Raw genomic sequence first — 12,605 nt, forward strand, 5'->3', positions numbered from 1 at the left:
TTAATGTAAGATATTATAATTTTAGCCCCTCATCAAGATGGTGGCGGAGAAAAATCATAGCTTTTGCACGGTCTTGACTAGATGCCGTATTATCATCTTTGATGGTGTTTGCCAGACCCATCGATTCTAGATGAATTTCGGCATCAAGTGCTCATGATGAGTAGCCTTTTCCAGAGATATCAAGAGTAGTAAATTCAAGTTTTGAAATATTTGTCATTTAATAAAAATAAAATTAAATAAAACTCTTACCACTTTTGTTACCTTGAATAAATAGCAGAGCTTCGTGCTGATAATGTGTTGTAAAATTAATTAATTCAGTAACATAAAACGGAGAAAATAAAGTAGGAGAAAGATAAGCAGGAGATAGATTAAGAGAAAATAAAAGGAGAAAGTATATGTTCGTATTTTTGTGCGTGCATTTTTCCTTTCAATGCTAAGGATATATATATATACAAATAAATGGCTAAAGAAAGAGGAAAATTAGTGGGTTGCCCACTTTCAGTGGGCCCCACGTGTATAAAATAGTGTTTAGTGGACAATCCACCTTCCTAATAAGTCTTTCATTTTCAGGACATTTAGCATACATTAATGTAGAAAAATAATATTTATTTTAATCCTGGAAAAAAAATTGTATCCAACACAGGTTCCACGTCTATCTTATCCTTCATAAAGTATTAAATCTTACCATTGTAGTTGGATCCTACTTGTGTCATGGCCAACCTTCTTCTGTATTTTTGTATAAGATTCTCTTAAAATTATGAGAAATAAATTATTACGGCAGTCCAACTCCCCCAAATACAAGGGAGCGGGCACTGCTCTCAGCCTGTCTGTTGTTTATTTGGAGCCTATGGAAGGCTTTCTGAGTCTTTATAGATATGATATTCCATATTGTCATGACCCAAAATGGGCCATGAGTGACACCCACACTTAATCTCCTAGGTGGAAGAATCAACGATACAACTCCAACTTATATTAGCGATTCAACTTATAAAACATGATAATAATGCAGAAGCTCAAACCTTGTTAAAGTAAGAAATAACAAAAACCACTAAAATTTATTACATAACGTTCACCAAAAGCTGAAATTCATCACATTAAGGATATCTAAATTCTAAAACTAAGTCTGGAAATGTCAAACACCAGAACAAATAAATAACAAAATGTGTCTGAAAACTAAGGACACCATGCCATAACCGAGAGAATCCATCACGAGCTAGAAGGATAGCTTACCCTAAAATCGTATGAACTGGAGGCTGACTAGAGCTGAGGTCGTGTTGAAGTCGGTGAAACACTCGGTGCACTTCAAAAAATAAAACAAGAAAAGATACAAGTAGGAGTCAGTATAGGACAACATGTACTGAGTAAGTATCATCAGCCGACTCAAAATAGAAATCAATATGCATAAAGTAATAGCGGCAAATCAACAACAACACTTAATAGGTGGCAACCAATGAACAATTACATAACCAGTCAACAATATCAAGATCACACATGAGGACTCAAGCCTCCACATCATGCTCTTTTGGGAAATGAGTTATTGAAGATTGGGTAGTATTAAGTCATTTTAATTTATTTTCCTTTAATATTATCGTGCCGGAATGTGACACCCGATCCAAATATACTGTATCGGAATGTGACACCCAATCCAAGTATACCGTGTCGGAACGTGACACCCGATCCAAATATATCATATCGGAATGTGACACCCGATCCAAATATAATTAATTTATAATTCTTTATGCTTACATTCCACTTCATTAACAATATTTTATCAAACCTTTTTTATTCAAGGCACCATTTTTGATAGGGCAATTTCAAGATTATGATTTCACGATCTTGGAATTTCAGACCAATCACAACAACATATCAAGCATCCAAACCACAACAATTAAATGCATAGTAAACTTCACGCATTACTCAATGACTATCAATCACTATTAAGAGTCTATCTATGATATAGAATAAACTATAACCTACCTCAATCGACGAATCGAAGTAAAGCAAGCTAATCCACCAATGTCCTTCCCTTCTTCAATGCCTCACACTGTTTCCAATCTATCAAATATATAATATTTATAAGTAAACTAGTCCGTAGACATCGATATTATATGTATATTTAACCTAGACTCATGAACTCAGCTAATTCTATAATCAATTTCCTAAAATTCAATCCTAGGGTTAGGTCTTAATTTCTCTAAATAACATAATTTTAATGGTCTCATATAACATAATACACTTAATATTTAATTACTTACCCCAATATATCAAAACTTGAATCATAATGTGATATCGAAGAAAATTCCAAACATCGAAGCCACATTAGGAAGCCACTGGTGCCAACTTACAGGTTGACAATATGCTAAAAGTTTGCCCTATTTGAAGTTGAATCATTCTAGCAATCATTAGCACCTCATTAGCTTTAATTATTAGCCGTCATCACGACCTTATGGTCGACCCAAACCAGCCACTATTCAGACATAAACAAAGGAAAAGAAACCTGCAAATCCTTCCACCTGGTCACTATAGTTCAGTTCCTTTCAATTATTATTCAAAGTGATAAAATTTCACTAGCTAGACATCAATATACAAATGGTACCTGAAGTTGTTTTTCCTTTTAGTGTCGGCGCCGCTTCTTTCTTTCTCCTCTTTTTTGTGCTAAAAGTGATAGCCCTACTAACTATTTTAGTAAATATGGAATAAGTGGCACAAGGTATTAAATATATTACCACTTTAACCCATTAATTAAATAAGTTATCTAAATTCACTTCTCAATTAAATAACCATAGTTATCGAATAGTCCAAAATACCCATTGAAAATTTACGAAATGAGTGTTTTATAAAGTAAAAAGCTCTATTTCTTAAAACGACCTAATGGATCGTTACACATATGAATACTTTCATCATTTGTTATTGATTTTTGTAGCCCCTCTTCTTGTAACAACCCCTATAAGTTGTTGATTTTTTTATCTAGACTATTTTTTTTCTTTCGTATGAATTTACCAGTTGTGTTAATAATTTATTGTGCTTTCTACTCCTTTTTTTTATTGTAACTAGTATAATACTCGTGCGATGCACGAAAATTATCAAATTATGATTATGATTTTATTTGTTAAACATATTAGATCATATTGAGTAAATGAATATTTAATTATCATATTATTTTATACGGAAAAAACATAAATAAACAATAATATGATAATATTTACATACTCTTAGCACATATATGAGATTTAAGTAGTTTAAAAATCTTAACAACTTGTCCCTGATTTTGTGCATTATGAATTTCTTCTCTCTTATAAAATATTTTGTCAAATCTTTGCATATTTTTATCTCAAATGTTTTATATATTATTCTTATAATGATATCGTACTTAACGTTATTTATTTATATTTAATATATTTATAACATAAATAATACAATAATTTATTATAATTATAATTTTGAATAAAGCTAAAATCCAAATAAAGATGCATTTGACTAATTTTTGGAATATATTTTTATAATTATTGTTATCATTAGGAGGGCATAATCAATTTTAAAGTCAATTTTTCTCTAAATTCACTTATTCTTTGACTTAATGTAGAGTACTAAATTGCTCAACAAAAGTATTCAACTCAAATATTTATTTATATGTGGTACAATAATTTAAGCTTCTATCTTGCGTATCCTATTAGATAGTCTATATATTTGAGTTTGATAACAAAAAATGCAAAAAAAATATGCATAGCATTTTTATCACACAGTTAAAAATTACAGAAAAATTTTTCTTACAATTATTTAATTCTAAAGAAGATAAAGCTTTTTGTGACGCTATTAGATTATTTATGTTATTGTAACTATATTGCTAAGGACCATTACTTCAAGATAAATACTACCTTACGCAAAAGAAACTAAAAATAATGTTTGAAGCTCTAAACAACATAAAGATATTAATTATTTTTTGTGTTCGTATATATATTTTTTCTTCAGAAATACAAAAAAATGTAAGGGAAAACTCTACTTAAATACAAAAGGCATCTACACAATAATAACGTCAAAGTCTTTCTTGGTTGACTCACACCTTAAACCTCTTATCTATGTGACCCTTGAACATTTACCTACAATCAAAAAATAACCAAACGCTTTGTGATTTCACAATGTACATATAATAATTGCTTCTTATTTAAATAAATATAAAGTATACATCTGACATTCTGTTTCTATCAAACAATTGTCGTGACCATGAACTACATGAACCATATATATCATGAAAATTGATCTAAAGCAAGTCGATAAAACAAAAGAGATACATTATCACTTTTCTTCAAATTTATAGAATAACTAAATTACTATTCAGTAGATTAACATATATAACATCACCCTAAAATAATTGAAAAATACAATAATAGGAGAACCTATACACAAATTCAGAAAATAATTTACTCAACAATTAACCTTCAATAACGTAAATTAGCTATTTTATCGCCTACTTATTTTTCAGCCTATACACAAATTCAGAAAATAATTTACTCAACAATTAACCTTCAATAACGTAAATTAGCTATTTTATCGCCTACTTATTTTTCAGTTACAGTACCTATTTTTAAAGAGGAATCCTTCCAGTAGTATCAGCCATTTATCCCACTTCCCTCCAGATTTCATCAAGTGGTCATGCCTGGACAAGCGGTGGTAGGGCTGAACACGAAAAACCGAAAAATCGAACCAAACCGATAACCAAATCAAACCGGGAAAAAAATTCGACATTTATTTAGTTTGATTTGGTTTGGTTTTTAAATTTAAAAACCGACTATATTTGGTTTGGTTTTGGTTTCAAGTCTAAAAAAACCGAAAAAAATCGAACCAAACCGACTTTATATATACATATTTTAAAAATTAAATTTGTATATATATGTGTGTGTATTTTAATTTTTTTATGAAAAAATTACAATTTATATTGGGTTTTTATACTCTTGATCTTGAGCCATGCTTTTGAATTATACTAGATTGGGTCAAAATATTTTGATGGACTATTCTTGGCAATACTATTTCAACTAAGTTTAAATTTAAATAGTGACAACAAGGTGTTTTAAAAACCGATAAAAATCAAAAAAACTGATAAAAACCGACAAAAACCGAATAGTAAAAACCGATATAGTTTGATTTGGTTTGGTTTGACAATTTGAATAACCGGCTCAATTGGTTTGGTTACTTTTTAAATAAAAATCGATCCAAACCGAACCGTGAGCACCCCTAGGCGGTGAAAACTATCAAGATGGACTATGGTAGGGGCAGAGGGAATTTTCAGTGGAGCGGTGAAATGCGTAGAGAGGGTTTCCGAAATAGTGTAAAAAGAAGTGCTTCGAATCATTGCTATTTGACTCGGACCTATTCTAAAAGAGTCGAGGTATTTCGAATTGTTTGTTGACACAGAAAAAAGTCAGGAAAAACCTCTGAAGTGTTTTTTTTCTAGTCGAAATAAACATAAAATGAATTTTATTATTATTATTATTAATTTTTTCTCTATTTATTTCATTATTGGAAATGTATTTCTCAATCAATTTGTTTGTTGATTCAAGAAAGAGGTGTATTAATTCTAGGAATATTATTTTTTTACTACCCAGGGTTTCAATACATTTGGCAATCGAGAAATCTCTACTGGCGCAGGTGCTATCCGAGAACAATTAGCCGATCTAGATTTATGAATTATTATAGAGAATTCGTTGATAGAATGGGACAAATTGGAGAATTGTTTTAGTTCAATATTTGTTGGAATTGACACTTTAGATCCAAATAGATCGTATTTTGTAAATTTAAAATTCTTTCTTTTGTATTCTTTAATGACCAACAATTGGATTTCTTAATTAAATAATGAGAGACCTTCCTGAAATTTCTTCTAGAGCCTGTTGAATAATCTTTATGGATTCTATCATTTCACTGATTCATACTAAATAACGAGCTCATCCTCTTCATCATAAATGGTCCGCTTGCCCCGAAATGACTTGGACCAATAGGAAAATTCCAATTCATTGGACCTTTCGATACAATCAAATAGAAAGCCCCAAGGCGCTATATTCTAAGAGCCCAAACTATGTGATTGAATAAATCCTCCTATGGCTCAAGGGCTCTTTCTTCTTCCCCTTCTTCAAATTTCGATTCATATTTTTCATAGAGAAATCTCTGATCAAGGATAGACCAAGAGCCCTTTTGCATCATATCTAAGGGATTCCTCGGTTTGGGCCGAAGAAGCAATGTCACTCGATCATTATCAAACTGTCTGCAATATTTTTCTGTTCGTCGTGTTCTTTATATGGACATCCGAGGCCACGGGTCCATTTCCTTGACCCATACTGATGAGAATTTGACTCCACGAGAAATTGAATAAAAAGTTGTTGAATTACAATAATATCATTGTCACTGTTACAGATGTACGGGGTTGAGTAGTTTCTTGATTGATCTCTGGATTAATCAAAAGATCCTTTTAGCTGGTTAGAATCCGTTACTTGAACGAAACTAGATCTTGTGGATAAAATAGGTAGGCGATAAAGTAGCTAGAAGACACGGAAATAAAGGTATCATTTTCAAAATTTTGCTTAGACAAGATATGTCTTATTTACAAGATGAAAGATCCGTTGATATGGTCTTTAACCCCTTAAGAGTACCTTCACGAATGAATGTCAGACAGATATTTGAATATTCACTAGGGTTAGCAGGGAGTCTACTAGACAGACATTATCGAATAACACCTTTTGATGAGAGATATGAACAAGAAGCTTCGAGAAAATTAGTGTTTTCTGAATTATATGAAGCCAGTAAGCAAACAACGGATCCATGGGTATTTAAACTCGAATAACTAGAAAAAAGCAGAATATTTGATGGAAGGACGGAGAATCCTTTTGAACAAGCATGATGAACCAAAAAGTCTCCAGGACCTATTGTTAAGAATAATGAATTACTATTTTTATTAACAGCATTTAACCAACCCGACAATCAGATGGTTCGACCCACATTGAATGCTGGGCCTTGCTTGGTGGGCCGGGAATGCCCGACTTTTCATTCTATCCGGTAAACTACTTGGGGCTTATGTAGCCCATGCTAGATTAATCGTATTCTGAGCTGGAGCAAATTGAGTACTTCAAATTCAACAGATCCTTTCTTTTCTTCTTGAGAAATAACTGAAATGACAGATATTGCAACAAGATGGACATTACTAAGGCTGAGAATGGACCAACTATTAAATCTATTATTGACAACCTCGTCCCAACTTCTTTCACTGTAAAAGACCAAAATATCCTAGATTCACAACAGCATATTGGGAACAATGAAAGAAATAACTGATTAGTCTTTCTACTGTAGGTATTATTTTTTTCTTTTAAAAAAGAATAAAGAAAGAATCATGGTAACCATTCGAGCTGACAAAATTAGTAATATTATCCGTGAACGTATTTAACAATATAATAGAGAAGTAAAGGTTGTAAATATCGGTACCGTACTTCAAGTAGGCGATGGCATTGATACCTAAATATTAATCCGAATTGACATAAATCTCAATGAAAATGAACAAAAATTGACAATTGGTAATGTAAGTAAATATAGAATACATGTAATCCCACAGAATTGATCGATAGATTTCTCGAAATAAAATATGGACAATTCCAATAAGATTTTATTCTTGAACAAAAATTCATTTTTTGATTTATTTCATCTATTCCATGACCGAAGCATGGGAGGATACACGTTACACTATGATTTTGCATCAGAAGAGAGATTTCAAGAAATGGCAGATTTATTCACTCTATCAATAATCGAGCCGGATCTGGTATATCATAACAGATTTACCTTTTCTATTGATTCCTGCGGATTGGATCAAAAATAATTCTTGAATGAGGCCAAGGATGAATCGAAAAAGAAATCTTTATTGGTTCTCCCTCCTATCTTTTATGAAGAGAATGAATCTTTTTCTCGAAGGATCAGAAAAAAATAGGTCTGGATCTCCTACGGAAATGATTTGGAAGATCCAAAACCAAAAATATTGGTATTTGCTAGCAACAATATTAGTTGATCCATGATTTATGTTTTATCTTTCATTTTCATTATGGATATTTTGTGCGTGAACAGTGTTAAGTCGTGAAAACAGTCACATTTTCAAAAAATCGCCATTGTTATTGATTTTGAGCTTTGAGTAGGTAATTTTGGGTCAAGTTCTTACAGGTTTTCATGTGGGTAGGTTCCTCTTTCATTTCTCCATCATTTATCTATGAATTTATTCTCTTAAATCCTTGAAAAAGTCTAGTTTTAAGTGAGAATAGTTGGGTTTTTTAGTTTTTAAATTTCAATTCGGTTTCAATGATTTCTAACTAGTTTTGAATTCTATTTTTATGGGTTTTTCAACATGAGTTCCTTATTACTAGTAGAACGTGATTTTTCAATAGAATTTTAGATTCAACCCTTTTCGAAAATGATCAATTTTTGGAGTATTTATCCAGTTCCAAAATCTATCAATATGTGTGTCATTGGACTCCTTATGACGTATGTTTCATTCTTGATAGTGGATTGTCATTTCGGGCATTGAATTTGAAGGTTGTTCATCCGGTAGAGCATTTGAGTGTGGTTTCAATAATTGAGGTAGGTTTGACATCCTTCTTGGGGCTGAGTTAGGGTGATTAGTCAAATTCTATGTTATAGACTTTGGGATGGAGTCGTAGAATAGTTTGAGATTGATAATTTATATTGTGATGCATGTGTGGGGGCTTATATGTGCTGTGTAGCCCGTGTGGGGGCCTTATGTGATACTTTATTGGTGATTGAGCCTGTGTAATCCATAACTTAGCTGAGTTAGAGTTGAGCCTGTGTAATCCATAACTTAGCTGAGTTAGCCTGTGATTGCATTCATCCTCATTCATATTGTCACTGATCATTGGGAAGTTGAGAACTGTGAATTTTTTTTTGTGAAAGAAAATGTGACACCTTTCATATATCCTTGACCACGAGTAGGTGGCAAGCAGATGAGATATTAGTATCATGAGTTCTTGTCCACGAGCTGGGTGGCAAGGTAGTTGATACATTGAGATTTTGATGAAGTATATGGTCTGAGAGATCCCCATGGGTCCTACTTGATAGCACAGCTCGACAGGTGTATGCGACAAGTTGTGCGACAATCTTGATCCCACCGTACTATCATATCATTGTATTGCATTGATACCCGTGATACTTGATCTACCTGTTTAATTGTGATATTAAACTGTATTTATGTGTTTACTTTAATCACATCTTTTTATATAAATTGGCGACAGCGTAGCCGAAGTGGGACTTTTCTGCGTGCAGGTGGAAGGGTTTCTTAGTTTATTTCATAGTTTTTGATTAATTTCTTATACTTAGTCGGTTAAACCTACTGAGTATATGTGAATTGTACTCACCTCTACTTCTGTGTTCCTTTTGATGTAGATACTAGTCAGGGTGTCCAACACAATAGTTGATTCTAGTGGATACATCATCATCGGATCAGTGGTGAGATCTTGGGATCCGGATCGCTGCTAGTCCATCTTTTATTTTTAGTCTTTTCTATATTTGGAGACTTATACTATGTATTCAAACTCGATTTTATATTTACATGCTCTTAAACTTATGATACCAGGTTTTGGGATAATTTCGTTGTTGCCCTTTTTATTGCATTTTTCTATGGGCTGACTCCCCTTTGGAAGTCTCGTATGATTTATTTTTAGGCTTACACATCGGGATGGGGTTTGAGATGTGTGTCATCATGACCTCGATTTTTGGTCGTGAAATCCACCTCTAAACCTATAAATATAAAATAATTCATATATCACATATGTCACATCGAGGTCTAACACGGTCCGCCATCTTATCATGAATAAGTATATACAGGCTCACACCTCTTTACAACTAACATGCCACAACTCAAGGATTCCTTTATAAGTCATTTTCCCTGGCTCATTTACAACTAACCTCTCTATTACACAAAATTTTCAAAACATCATCGGGTTCTCTCATGGGACCACCCACACACATACGTACTTGGCCCTCACAAGAGATCCAATCCAATCCAATCATATATATGTCGGAACTGACACCCAATCCAAAAATATGTCGAAATGTGGCACCAGATTCAAATACGTGTCGGAACGTGACACCCAATACAATTATATGTCAGAATGTGACACTTGATTCAATTTTGTAAACCAATCACAAACTATCAACAATAGACCATATTATATCACAAGAATGGTTTCATTTCATTACAAAACAAGCCAGCAAGTGATCATTTCGCATAAAGTCTAGCATGTTTCTCTACTCATATATACATATGTATACCATGGGAAATTTAACAAGTACATGAGACACATACGGGAAACAAAACCATCACCTACACTACCAAACCCTAAGGTTTATCCCCAATATCTAAGTATTTTATATCCCTGTACACACTACTATGTCTATTACAACTTAACTTGTCTGTATGCAATAATATCACAATCAATAACTTCCCCAATCATTACACCACCCTGTTACCAGGTCACTTATAATTAAACAACTAATACAACTAAATTTCTGTCTGTGACCCGTGACCCATAGCTTAGTTATACGATTTCTCATCAAATTCCTTCTATACTACACGATGGGTATAGATTTAACTACTCAGATAAGAGAAGCCTAGCCTATTTGGGCGCCAAGCAACTGTGGAGAGATAATTCTTCTGAAATCCTTAGTTCCAGATTTCCTACGGGCAAGAGTGGCCTGAATTTCATTGGTTTGAACCCTTCCAGCGTTGAGATTCCTTCCCCTCTTCTTCCCAAGTCAGGAGCAACCTTTGGAGGATTTTTGCAGTAACTCTTGCCTCTAACCTATCCTTGGAAGAAGTGGGGGAAATAAAAAAATCGCGACTTAAGTTCTGTCCCACGTTCTCCCGCTCTGGTGGTGCCGCTAAGGCGGGACCATCCCGCTCTGGAAAGATGGTGGGACCCAGCTGAGTAAATTTTCTTGCGATTTCTTCCACTCTAAATTAACGACGATTTGGGTTGTTACATTAAAGTTTCTTCTCTTCAAAAGTCATACCAGATAATAAGTGTATAGAAATATGATTTTTTTATGAGAAACAATTCAAAGATATTATTATAAGATGATATTATCCTTATTTTATAATAATATATACATATATACTATACAACTCTTCGTCAACATGGCTGCTTGCCAATCAAGGGGCAATTTCGGTATTATCAAAAATGGTCGTTGTAACTACTTTGTACCGACTGCTGTTTGGATTATATTATTGCTCTGTATGACACAAAAGCGAAAGCATATTTATGTATTTATTCATCTATCTTCTAAGAAAAAGTACTACTACTACTTGCTGTATATAAGAGTCTACATCAAGCATCTCTTCGTCAACATAGCTGCTTGCCGACCAAGGGGCAATTTTGGTATTATAAAAAATGGTCGCTGTAACTGCTTTGTACTGGCTACTGTTATGATTATATTATTGCTCTGTATGACACAAAAGCCAAATCATATTTATGTATTTATTCATCTATCCTCTAAGAAAAAGTACTACTACTCTTCTTTATGGACCTCACCTGGTACCTTCTACGCGCCATTTGCTTTTTTACTCGCGCTGTTTATGCAATTTTTTCAATAGAGCAGGGCCCATTAAAATTGTATTTGACAACTCTATGTATTTGACAACTCTTACTTCCTTTTATTTTGGTCTCTCTCCTAGGCATTTTTTCTAACATAGCTATCTTTATTAGGAGTAAGTGGTTTTATACTTAAAATATTGATTAATAAATAAATAGAAAAGCATTGATAAGGATCCACTATTTTCAAAATTACTTTTTCCTGTTTCAAAACTTCATTTTATAACATCACACGTTATAATTTTGTGATCAAATTACTTAAATATTAACGGCCAAAGAAATAAATTACACTGATATTTATTATAATTTTTAATATTAGAAAAGCTATGATACGTATTATATTGTCGTAAAGACATTTTCAATGTATTATTACTTTATTTTTAGTTTGTTATATATTTGAAAATTACATAAAAATGGTTATAAATCACTATAATTAACTATTTAAAATATTTTTAAAAAATGCTATTGTGCAAATTATGTAAAAATTATTATAAATCACAATACCAACTTAAAATGAAAAACATTTCTATTTTAATGGCTTTCTCAATTTTATCCGTGTCATATAATCTCCCACTTAGACTTTATTAATTGTTACAATATTTCTTAATTCAGAAATACATTTTTATTTGTTAGTTAAAATTCTTTCATAGTTCAAAGCCATAAAGAATAGTTGTTATTTTTTTTTAAAATTAATTCAAATATATGAATAGAATTTTATGGATTTTTTTCTTTGTACAATTTTTGTTGCAAACATAAATTTATAAATATGATTCACTTTCCCCTAAAAGGAATGCATTTTGAATTCTAGAGAATCTAAACAACATGTTAGATACATTAAATTTATACGATTAATGTGACTATCCGACTGCCAAAATTGTACGTCTAAAATCTGGATACGACAATGTTGTCTGTGAAAATCACAATCATGAATCTCTATTTGCAGAACCTGCAATCATAAAAAAAAAGATGCTCCCTCCG

General features: G+C 32.4%; 1 long non-coding RNA gene across 2 annotated transcripts; it reads right to left on the reverse strand.

The window, feature by feature from the left end:
• Window positions 1-1,052: 1,052 nt before the first annotated feature.
• On the reverse strand, window positions 1,053-2,672 carry LOC129904418 (uncharacterized). Of its 2 annotated transcripts, XR_008770423.1 has the most exons (4): window positions 2,597-2,651; window positions 2,256-2,497; window positions 1,978-2,055; window positions 1,053-1,300 (listed from the first exon to the last, which is right to left on the reverse strand). It is a non-coding gene; the product is annotated as an uncharacterized LOC129904418 (long non-coding RNA). The 2 variants fall into 2 exon arrangements; XR_008770424.1 differs by lacking the exon at window positions 2,256-2,497 and having other exon boundaries at window positions 2,597-2,672.
• Between the last annotated feature and the right edge of the window lie 9,933 nt (window positions 2,673-12,605).

This window comes from Solanum dulcamara, chromosome 9, assembly GCF_947179165.1.
Source record: "Solanum dulcamara chromosome 9, daSolDulc1.2, whole genome shotgun sequence".
NCBI lineage: Eukaryota > Viridiplantae > Streptophyta > Magnoliopsida > Solanales > Solanaceae > Solanum > Solanum dulcamara.